A 12,486-nucleotide genomic window follows, 5' to 3' on the forward strand; every position below is an offset into this window, starting at 1 on the left:
CACCATGCATTTCATTGACTTACTTGCTTTCAGTTTCCCATCGGCGAGTCGGGCCAACCTTGGCCCAGTCTCTACCTTCACCAAGGCTGCATTGCACAATCTAGAGAAGGAAGGCTCACCTTCCTCTCCAGATTTGTGCATTCTGGACCAACACTGGCCTCTTGGACTTAATTTCACATTTCTGGAGGTTAGTGGCTGCTTGGCCTAAAAATTTGCACAAATCTGCCCCTAGGCAAGTAGTCTTTCCCAGCTGGAATCAACCATTGCGCAATCCCAGTAGCCAACTACCCAACTGGATTGTGCATTTTCTAGATCCAATAGCCAGTCTAGCCTCCCAGTCATCCCAAACTACCTTTTGCGCATTTCTGGTAGCCAGTCACTCAGCCTCCCAATGAAATTTGCACAATTTTTCTCATAAGTTCCCAAGGTATGTGATGTGACCTTCCCTGGATTTGCTTTGTTTTCATTGACATATTTCTTGCCATGCATGCTACCTGTTACTAGATATTTAAGGTGTTCATCTATCTCAATGGCAGCTAAGAGAAAAGGATCCCAGGACACTGATGCCGTTGCAGTTGGAATAACAGTTGAACATGGTTCCTCTAGCATGTCGATCTACGAAGATACGAAGTTGTAACTATGCAAGGACATCAAGCTAAAGTGGAAAGAGGTGAATGAAAGATTCGCAGGTGCTTTTGGGGAAGACCTTGAAGACCATCAGGTGTACATCAACATTCATAAGTCCGGCATGTATCAGTTTACATGAAGATACCCTACATTCCCATGTGCATATATGATTCACTGGATCGTCTCTCACACTGACCCCGAGACAATGACCTTAATCAGTGTCAGTGGGAAAAAGCTTGCAACCTTCTGGGCATGAGATTATGATGAGACGTATCATATGGATGAGACCATGACTTTCGTGACCCCTCCATTCAGCTTGCCCAACAGCAGAGGCCTCTCTAGAGATATTTTGAAGGATTGGGTAAAGGAGCCAGCTCATTTCAAGATGACCCCTAATCGGATCTATAAGACAAAGATACTGAGGAAGGCATACCAATATTTGGTCATATTTTCATGTCAACTGTTTGGCCAAGCGAGCACTGAGACCTTCCCTCAGAGTTGGGTGGTCGCGCTGGACCAACTGGCTAGAGAAGGAATACCATGCAACTGGTTCGGCATAATGGCTCATCAGCTGAAGGAGCAAGTCATGAAGGCTCGAAAGTCACCCGAAGGCATGCGTGTAGAGATTTATATGTCTGCCTACATTCTAGATCCAATCTATGCCCGACATGAGTTCCCAAGTTTAGAGTGGGCATGGTTACCAGCAGAGAATAGGCCGTAGCGTTACAAGCGAATCGCGCGAAGGAAGAGGGATCGGAAGAGAATGGAAGAAGAAGAGAAGGTGTTACATGAGCTGAGGGTGTTACACTAAAAAATGTCACCTTGACTACTTACAGTTAGTATGGCTCAAATCAACAAGTCATGCTACCCTCTTAGGCAAGTCTCATGCCTCTGTTATCCATCTCAAACTCAAAGAAGAGAGAAAGTCTTGTAAAAATCATGTTTATCTCTGGGGTCGCAGGTTCTCTCTAGCCTTACCTGCGGGGACGCTGACCATGTTCACAAAATCTGCGTCCATAGACGCTCTGTATGTTAAGGGACAGGTGCGTCCCTCTGTAAAAGGCAAAATGCGCGAGTTTTATCTTGAAAAAGTTACTTGTGGTTACTTCTAGAACATTCTAGAGGTCGGTTTGATGAAATGGATGCGCCTCCAGTTGGTTCATGTATCTCTATTAAGGGGGAACTTATCCCATCAATAAGGGAGCTATCCCACCCAAAGAGGGGGATGATCCCATTGATAGTGGACCTGAATAACCTCTTTACAACACTATAAATAAAGGCATTGAGCCAGATGGAGGGGAGGTTGGAGCTATACATTTTCTTTGGGTAAATGCTGCAGGATTTAGGTCTTCCATTAGAGCCTTTGTGAGGAGAGATTGTCTTCACTTGATTCTACTTGGGAGAGGGTGAGCTTTGTCAAAGTAGAGGAAAACCCTTGATGGACCCTGGGAGGAACTTGCACAACACCAAGGCCAGGTTGTAAGAGTTTCTTTGTTTCGTTATTAATACAAACTGGTTTATTTTTCTCAATAGCTTGTGTTAATGAGTTATTTCATGTGTTCCTTGGTCTGCATGTTGAATATATGTTTTATTATATGAAATGCAAGTGCTTGGTAATTGTTTGATTGTTTGTGGTTGCAGGAATTGACTTGAAGGAGGAGCTCATCCGGATCGTCAAGAACGGACTTCAACAACAGCGTTTTGGAATAAGGTAAGCCTAAACACTTGTAGTTTTCATGTTGTAAAAGGTGTATTTAGAGAAAGATCACTCCATTTTGTCTTGTTTGTCATTAGAATGTCTTAGACTTCTAGGAAGGTCAGTCGTGTCCGCACCCTTAACAAGTGTGAGAGAAACCACCAGTAATGTCAATGGTTCTCAAAGTACCAAGCACAACCCGTGAAATGTGAATAGATGTTTTGATGTCGAACACTTCACGGAATCCTCTGATCGAAAGTCAATGATGTAAACTGACGTCAAAGGCGAGAAACCTGCCATTGATGCATGCAGACTTCAAGGTACTGTCGATTCCTAAGTCATCTTTCTAGATAATGTGTCGATGTCGATAGAAAGCGACCCGTTGCAGGCAAGCCCGCAACACGAAATCATTGTTCAAGTTGAAGAAATGTTGCTGTAAGGACTGACTCAGGGATGGTCAAATGGATGACAAGTATTTTGCAGATGAAAGTTTTGCTTGCAGACCTCTTGAACACATAACGACACAACAGATGGTTTGGTGACGAATAACTCAAAGTTGATCCCTGAACCCGGTTAAAGATTTTCAAAGTGATTTAGTCAACTGTGAGGTAAAAGATTTCCCAACCCAGGTGAATGAAAAGTGTCGTGTTCAAGAGCGGTAATAAAGTTTCTTCTGAGGCAAAAGGTGACAAATAGGTTCATTCTTCTCTTTTTTCCCCACCATTTCTGGCAAGTACCTCTTTATTTTTAACAAGCTTGAGGAGGATAACATATGCTTGATTATAAGCTCATCCTTCGGACGAGTCCAACCTAGTTTAAATGCGAACCCTAGGAAGGAGTGGTTCGTTCCTGTTTGTAATTGAACAGGTCCTTTACTGTAAAAGTTTAACGAGCCCAGTATAGGAGAAACTCGGCGTTTTTCAATTTTAGAGAGTCTGAAAAACTTAAGGAAACTCCACGTTGAACTTTTTCGTATATTTGTGTCCCTCAAGCCCGAAAAAGTATAAAATAATACCTGGGGGAACCGCTTGATCTTGCGACCAAGGAGTACTTTCATAATAGTATCGTTGACCTGAAAAGTAAAAAGCGATCAAAGACACGTCGTTTTATTTCCTTATCGAGTTTGAAACGACAAAAACCCGGCAATCTTTTCCTGATTTTGCGGTCAGAAAAGAGCTAAAAGGGGACCGTCTTTTAATTCCGTTTTAACGAGTGAAAAAGAAACACTCGGCGATCTTTTCATGTTTTAGGAGTCAGAAAAAGGGCTTAAAAGATGACTCTGAAATTTTGTTTGTGAAAAATTACAATTTCCCTCGAAATCCCTTCGTCCTGCACAAAAGCGACACATTACTCATACCTGTTTAAAATAGGCAAAAATACATTCGAAAACATCTTTTCATGGTAAAAAATGAACTAATTCATCCAAAAAACCTATAAAAAGACCTTTTACCATGTCATTTTTACCGTTTCACTGTTGAGGTTGAAAAAGGAGCTTTTGACAAGAAACTTCCCGTGGTTGCTGCGGAAAATCTGACCGTCGGAATCGAACGCCGCTTCACCGAGGTATTTTACACATCCCACTCTTCATTTTTATCCGTTTAGTTTTTTGTTTTTGGTCTCTGTTTCATTTTTTGGGGGGGTTTTGGGTTCAAAATGCGCCCCTCGGCAGACGCAGGTGCCCTTCGGGTGACCCGCGTCCCCCGACTTTTTCTCACACGGGAAAAAGGTCGGGGGACGCAGTCCGCCTTCAGGCGAGCTGCGTCCGGACGCCCTGTGCTAAAAAGCCGGGGTGCGTCTTCCGCAAAGGGCGCATTTCAAAACCCTAACTCTCTCAAAAAACCACCAAATTTTCTCAAATTAATTTCTAATTGACTCTTTTGATGTGCAGGACCTTAAACATGTTAGACTGGAGAGAGAGAGAGCACGTAGAGGACGATGAAGCTGCGATTAACCACCAACCCTCTCTGGATGCCCTAAGAACATGTGGATTGTACAAATATTGGACCATACCGGGCATGAGGGGCCAGGTAAGATTTTTGGAATGGCTGGTTGAGCGATGGAACGTTCAAGATCAATGCTTTTACATTGGAGGGCACCAGCTCGAGATAGAGCCCTCGGATGTATACTTTCTCACTGGCTTGCCAAACAGAGGTGAGCAACTCAACCTTGCGGGGACCAGGCCGGGTGGCCAATCCCTTGATGATCTCCGCGAGGAGTGGTGCAGACCAGGGACTCGCCATAAAAAGGGCGTGGAGATAAAGCACATCGCTCTGGCGGAACTTAGAGTTATTGCATTTACGGTCACTAGGATTTGTGGCGCGGCCGCCTTGCACATTGCCTCCGGATCCCAAATGCGGATGGCAGTTGACTGTTACCAAGGCACCATCTTCAACTGGTGCGAAGCTGTGTCGGCTCATATGAAGAGCCAACTAACCAAGGCAAAGAACGAACGACTAAAGACTTTTGGATATGGGCCTCTAGTCGTGAGCTTTGCCTTGGAGAGAGTTCCTATGCTGATCCCTCAGCAACTCACTGTTGATGACTTGGGTCCTCGGGAGCCAAAGCTTGTTCGATGGGTTGCGGTGATGGCCCGGCATCCTGACGAGGGTGCTGCAGTGGTTCGATTCTCGGACAGTTACTTCGACTGGCTAGAGGGCCAGCTTTTTGTGATACAAGACTTTCCATATGCCGGAATGGATTTCAGAGGTGATCCGGACATGGTTCTTCCACAGGGAGAACAATGGGATGACAGAGGTACTTTCATTTTCACAAGTTTTCTAATTATGTATTTTTTTATATTTTTTTATATATATCGTCTCAAAGTAACAGTAAAATTTTAAAAATGCAGATGTTGGACCACAGCGTCCAGCCAATCTCCGGCCTTACGACAGACGACATCCAGCTGCACCGGCACCGGCCTTACAGGAAGCGACAGCAGAAGTACTAGCCGATTTGGAGCATGATCTAGAGCGTCTCACGGCAGATATACCTGAGACTACTATGGATGATATTCCAATGAGGCTTCAGCGCTTCGTGGTCGCAGTCCCTGGACCGTTTAGGAGATTTCTGCGCAAGATAGCCCGCGCAGTGGTGTCGTACAGAGAGCACCACCAGTGATTGACTAGTCACTTTTGTAGTCACATGTGACATTTTTGACTTTTTGCACTATCATTTTGCCGATCATAAGGTGTGTTAAACCTATGATCGAAGACGATGTATATATTTTTGGACACACTTCTATCTATATCTATATATCACTATTATCGGCTTATCTTGTTTAACATGTATGATGAAATGTCTTTAAATTTACTTGCATGATTATTATAAATGTCTGTCCAACACTCGAGAAGCAATTGCATCTGCTAATGTATTCAAAGACCTTGGAATATGTTGATATTCAATGTAATCAAATTCACGTTCCAAGAGACGCACTCTCAAAAACAACCTTAATAACACAGGATTTCTAATGGCATAAACTCTATTAAGCTGTAATACAACAAGTTCAGAATCTAACCTCACTATCAAACGTCAAATTCCAAATGAAATAGATTCGGATAATAATTCAACCACTGCACTGTATTCTGCAATGTTATTCGTTGTTTGACCGAGGCTTACCCCATGCATAGAAACTAACTCGTCAGAGGGTGAATAGATAACCCAAGCTGCGGAAGAGATATTCCGTGTACTACGACAAGCACCATCAGCAAATCCAATGTATGTTTGGAGAGGCGTCGACATCTACAATATCAAGAGTAAAACCAAGATGAGCCAAAATAATGACGAAAAACCACACTTGCTAAGCTAAGCACACTGACTAAACTAACACACTTGCTAGCTAGAAAGGAAATCTAACCTATCTAAAAATTTCTCCATCCATCATTTTAAGCATAATACCTCTTTAGGTAAAGTCCATTTCTGGGTTTGCCCAAAGAGTCCCCATCAAAATCAACTAACTCATAAGCCCCTTTTGCTAGCTTTCGCTTTACAATGTAGGGCCCATGCCACATGGGAACGAATTTTCCAGCACCTAGCTTATCGTTCGCTTGATCATATAATAGTACTAGGTCTCCTTCCGAAAAACTTCGAGGGGTTACATTTTTATCGTACTGAGCTTTCATTCGTTTCGCATGAGTCTCGATAGCTAAAGTAGCGTCACGTCGAGTCTCATCTAATTTAGCTAAGTATAACAACCGTTTCTCCTCTTCGGAAGTAGCTGGAAGTAATTCGACAGCCATTTGAAGTGATGGGATTTCGCACTCAATAGGTAACACAGCTTCTAAGCCATAAACTAGCTGAAAAGGGGTGAAACCTGTTGAATTTTTCACTGAAGTTCGATATGCCCATAGTGCTGAAAATAACATGTTATGCCAATTCGTTCGATGGATACCAATGATCCGTCGAATCATGACGACTAGAACTTTGTTGATTGACTCAACCAAACCGTTGGCTTGCGGATAATAAGGTGTAGAGCTATCGTGGCGCAAACCAAGCTGGCTTGTAAGTTCAGTCATCATGACATTTCGAAAATGGCTTCCATGGTCCGTAATGATTGCTTGTGGGACACCAAACCTAGTTATGATATGATTGAATACGAAAAGTGCAGCTGTCTTGCCGCTTGCGTCGAATGTAGGCATCGCCTCGGCCCACTTAGTAAAATAATCAACCGCAAGGATGATATACGCATGCCCCCCGGCCGAGTGAGGGTTACAAGTAATAAAGTCAATGCCCCATTTGGCGAATGGACCAGCGGCAATTATAGGGTGGAGAGGAGCAGGTGGAGCGCGCATCTTGCGATCAAACACTTGACAGTTGTGGCATTTTCTGACGGCAAGGATACAATCTTTAAACATAGACGGCCAGAAATAGCCAGCGCGCAACACCTTCTGAGCTGTGGCATACCCAGACATATGACCGCCACATGCTCCAGAGTGACAATCATTCAAAACTCTCTCAGCCTCATCGTGAGTTAAACAACGTCGAAAAACTAAGTCTGCCCCCAGGCGATAAAGTGTATCTCCAATAATTCTGTATTGTTGGGATTGAAACCGAATTTTTCGACGGTTTTCCTTGGAAGTTTCAGGCCGAAAGGTTTGGGTTTGGAGATAGATGATTATATCCCCATACCACGGATCTACAGTGCTAATAAGAAACAAGGATTCGTCCGCAATGGACTCCTCTGCCACAGTCTCTGTGTCAGCACTCGGGAAATCACACATCAATTCCGCGAAGACTAAAGATTTCTTAGACTTGGACTTCTCAAACTCCAAGTCGAACTCTTGCAGGATGACGATCCATTTAGAGTACTTGCCCCCTAGCAATTGTTTTGTCAATATATAAATCATAGGGTTGCAATCCGAAATAACAGTAGTTTTGCGGAGAAGAATGTAGTGACGAAAACGCTGGACAGCTTGAACGGCTGCCAGGGCCAATTTCTCCACATGTGAATATTTTAACTCAGTTGGATTTAAGGTTCTGCTAAGGTAATATATCACATGCTCTGCCTTGAATTCATCTTCTTGAACTAACACCATTCCAATGGTGGAATGCGAAGCTGCGAGGTATAAGAAGTAGTCCTGGTTGTAGTTGGGAGGATGCAATAACGGTGCATGGGTCAACGCGTGTTTCAGTGCATCAAAAGATTGTTGAGCAATCTCGTCCCAAAAGAATTGTACGTTCTGTTTCAACAACCGTGTAAAACCTTTAGTGACCTCGGCGTAGTTAGGGATGAATCGGCGTAAAAAGTTCGCTTTCCCTTGCAAACTTTGGAGTTGGCGCAAACTCGAAGGAGGAGGCAATTGGATGATAGCCTCGACTTTCGAGGGATCGACGCGAATGCCGGTTTTGGAAACAACAAATCCCAGCAATCGAACTGTTTCTATACAGAAAACACACTTGTGGGGATTCAACCGAATTCGATAATGCCTACACCTCATAAAGATTGCTCGTAAATGGACAAGGTGATCAGCTCGGTGTAAAGAATGAGCAGGCAAATCATCGAGATAGGGTTGCACAATGTGCTTGATGTCATGAAATGCATAAGACATGGCCCGTTGAAAAGTAGCACCGGCATTCTTAAGGCCAAAAGGTAATTTGCAATAAGCAAATGTCCCCCATGGACAAATGAATGCTGTTTTTGGTTGATCGGCAGGTAGAATATTGATTTGATTATACCCGGAGAAACCATCCATGAAGGAAAACATCTCACTTCCGGCACAATCATCAATAATTTGATTGATATAAGGCGTAGGATAGTTGTCTTTTGGACAAGCTCGATTGATATCCCTATAATCGATACAGATTCTTATTGTTCCTTGTTTTTTATTGACGGGAACAATATTCGATACCCAATCCGTTAACGGGATCGGATAAATGAAAACTGCTTTCAACAGCTTTTCGACTTCGGCTTTGATTGCAGCTGCTTTTCGAGGGTGAATCTGACGCAACCGTTGCCGAATGGGTTTAGCATCCGGGTAGGTTTTGATTTCATGAACAACAATGGCAGGATCGATTCCTGGCATTTCTTCGTAGGACCAGGCAAACACGTCGCGGAATTCTTGGAATAGGGCCTTGTAAGTTTGAATTTCTTTGTCAGTACATGCGGCACCTATATGAATGTTCTCCTTGATTCCGGGATCAAGCAGTTCCCCCAGGTATTATTTTATACTTTTTCGGACTTGAGGGACACAAATATACGAAAAAGTTCAACGTGGAGTTTCCTTAAGTTTTTCAGACTCTCTAAAATTGAAAAACGCCGAGTTTCTCCTATACTGGGCTCATTAAACTTTTACAGTAAAGGACCTGTTCAATTACAAACAGGAACGAACCACTCCTTCCTAGGGTTCGCATTTAAACTAGGTTGGACTCGTCCGAAGGATGAGCTTATAATCAAGCATATGTTATCCTCCTCAAGCTTGTTAAAAATAAAGAGGTACTTGCCAGAAATGGTGGGGAAAAAAGAGAAGAATGAACCTATTTGTCACCTTTTGCCTCAGAAGAAACTTTATTACCGCTCTTGAACACGACACTTTTCATTCACCTGGGTTGGGAAATCTTTTACCTCACAGTTGACTAAATCACTTTGAAAATCTTTAACCGGGTTCAGGGATCAACTTTGAGTTATTCGTCACCAAACCATCTGTTGTGTCGTTATGTGTTCAAGAGGTCTGCAAGCAAAACTTTCATCTGCAAAATACTTGTCATCCATTTGACCATCCCTGAGTCAGTCCTTACAGCAACATTTCTTCAACTTGAACAATGATTTCGTGTTGCGGGCTTGCCTGCAACGGGTCGCTTTCTATCGACATCGACACATTATCTAGAAAGATGACTTAGGAATCGACAGTACCTTGAAGTCTGCATGCATCAATGGCAGGTTTCTCGCCTTTGACGTCAGTTTACATCATTGACTTTCGATCAGAGGATTCCGTGAAGTGTTCGACATCAAAACATCTATTCACATTTCACGGGTTGTGCTTGGTACTTTGAGAACCATTGACATTACTGGTGGTTTCTCTCACACTTGTTAACAGTTTACATCATTGACCGGTAATCAAGTGGTTTCTACCATGTTCGACATCGAATCATTTAATCACATGACTAGAATCGTACCAATTCGGGAAGTAGAAGTGAAGACCCTGGATCTAGTTTCTACCATCCAGGCTGCGAGGAGTTTTGTATTCATTGTCTATGTAGACTTATCATAAACAGATGGCTGCGTCCATACTGTGTCTACAAAAGTCTATAAAAATAATGTACTGCAAGATCATTCCTGTATCAGGATAGTTAGTCCATTAGTTAAAGTTTTGAATCTGAGTATGGGAATGCCTACCTCAGTGATGATATAATCTTATCCATGTATTTTGTGTTGAAAATTGCAGGTTCCAACCAGGCCATCCACAAGGCAATCCTTGAAATGATAAAGCGCTTCACCCTTCCTAGAATTACAAAACCCTATTCTATTCCAGGCTTCGCACTTTAGGGGGCAATCTGTTACACTAAAAAATGTCACCTTGACTACTTACAGTTAGTATGGCTCAAATCAACAAGTCATGCTACCCTCTTAGGCAAGTCTCATGCCTCTGTTATCCATCTCAAACTCAAAGAAGAGAGAAAGTCTTGTAAAAATCATGTTTATCTCTGGGGTCGCAGGTTCTCTCTAGCCTTACCTGCGGGGACGCTGACCATGTTCACAAAATCTGCGTCCATAGACGCTCTGTATGTTAAGGGACAGGTGCGTCCCTCTGTAAAAGGCAAAATGCGCGAGTTTTATCTTGAAAAAGTTACTTGTGGTTACTTCTAGAACATTCTAGAGGTCGGTTTGATGAAATGGATGCGCCTCCAGTTGGTTCATGTATCTCTATTAAGGGGGAACTTATCCCATCAATAAGGGAGCTATCCCACCCAAAGAGGGGGATGATCCCATTGATAGTGGACCTGAATAACCTCTTTACAGCACTATAAATAAAGGCATTGAGCCAGATGGAGGGGAGGTTGGAGCTATACATTTTCTTTGGGTAAATGCTGCAGGATTTAGGTCTTCCATTAGAGCCTTTGTGAGGAGAGATTGTCTTCACTTGATTCTACTTGGGAGAGGGTGAGCTTTGTCAAAGTAGAGGAAAACCCTTGATGGACCCTGGGAGGAACTTGCACAACACCAAGGCCAGGTTGTAAGAGTTTCTTTGTTTCGTTATTAATACAAACTGGTTTATTTTTCTCAATAGCTTGTGTTAATGAGTTATTTCATGTGTTCCTTGGTCTGCATGTTGAATATATGTTTTATTATATGAAATGCAAGTGCTTGGTAATTGTTTGATTGTTTGTGGTTGCAGGAATTGACTTGAAGGAGGAGCTCATCCGGATCGTCAAGAACGGACTTCAACAACAGCGTTTTGGAATAAGGTAAGCCTAAACACTTGTAGTTTTCATGTTGTAAAAGGTGTATTTAGAGAAAGATCACTCCATTTTGTCTTGTTTGTCATTAGAATGTCTTAGACTTCTAGGAAGGTCAGTCGTGTCCGCACCCTTGACAGATTCCGTGTGACAGAGGGAGGAACTTCGAAAAGAACAAGAGTTGCACCAACATGAGAAGGAAGCACAGTAGTAGCAGATTCAACAGGGGGCGCATCATGCATAGACAGACGAAGTAGTGCCAATTCAAGTAGTTGATTCTTCTGAACAATTGGCATCAAGTGAACAGGGTGAACCCTCGCAGGGGTAAGACTTTGCTCATGAGATAGAACATGCTTTTGAATAGTTGGATGTAGACATGGAGCAGCAGGAGTTGGGATAGGATACCAACCTCATGCCTCACAACTGAGAGGTCGGCTCGCTTACTTCCATGCATCTAGATGATGAGCAAGTCTCGAATGACCAAGGATGCATTGAGATCCTTGGTGGTTAGCCGGAAGCAGAGATGCACGAAAGCTCCTTTGATTAATCTCAACATAGAGTTGTGCACCCTGACGGAGTACCAAATCGGAGGACCAGACATCCCCTGCGCAAGTTGAAGAACAAGTGATCATGACCGATGTGCACAAGGACCCAGCTGGTTTGGCTAATGAAAATAGAGTGTATGCTAAAGCCACTAGATCTAGTATTCACTTCCTCATAGCTGAGAATGAGAAAATAGCGAAGGAACTATAGGTGGCCAAGCAGGGAGGAGACTTGGTGACAATGTCTGCCCGAGCTAAATTGGAGAAGACAATACTAGAGGAAGCATTGTCCTTGGACACAGTTAATGGAGCATTTCACTCCAAGTTCAGTGCCATGCATCAAGAAGTCGTTCATCTTCATGGATGGCAGCATCCATGTGTGAGAAGAGCTCACATCTTGAAGAACATGCATGTTTTCGTTGATAACATGTGAGCATGGATGATGAATTATAAAGAAGACCCACTTCATTTTCCAAAGATGATGAAGGCCAATGTGGTCGAGCTTCAAACACGTATTCAGAGTTAGATACGGAACTATAAGGACCTACCGCAACTCATCACTGACATATAGTCTTCCCATGCATGAGTATTCAAGAGCATGGAGGTTATTGTGCACACATATGTGATTCGATCACTTGGGACACTCACCCAAGAGAAGACCAAGAAGTAGGTCCAATAGGAGCTTGACTCATACTTCGACGAGTTGATGCGTGTCACCACCAGTCCAGACTT

The sequence above is a fragment of the Pinus tabuliformis genome, chromosome J, assembly GCF_031772625.1.
Source record: "Pinus tabuliformis cultivar Carrire ecotype Pingquan chromosome J, CPIR1, whole genome shotgun sequence".
Lineage (NCBI taxonomy): Eukaryota > Viridiplantae > Streptophyta > Pinopsida > Pinales > Pinaceae > Pinus > Pinus tabuliformis.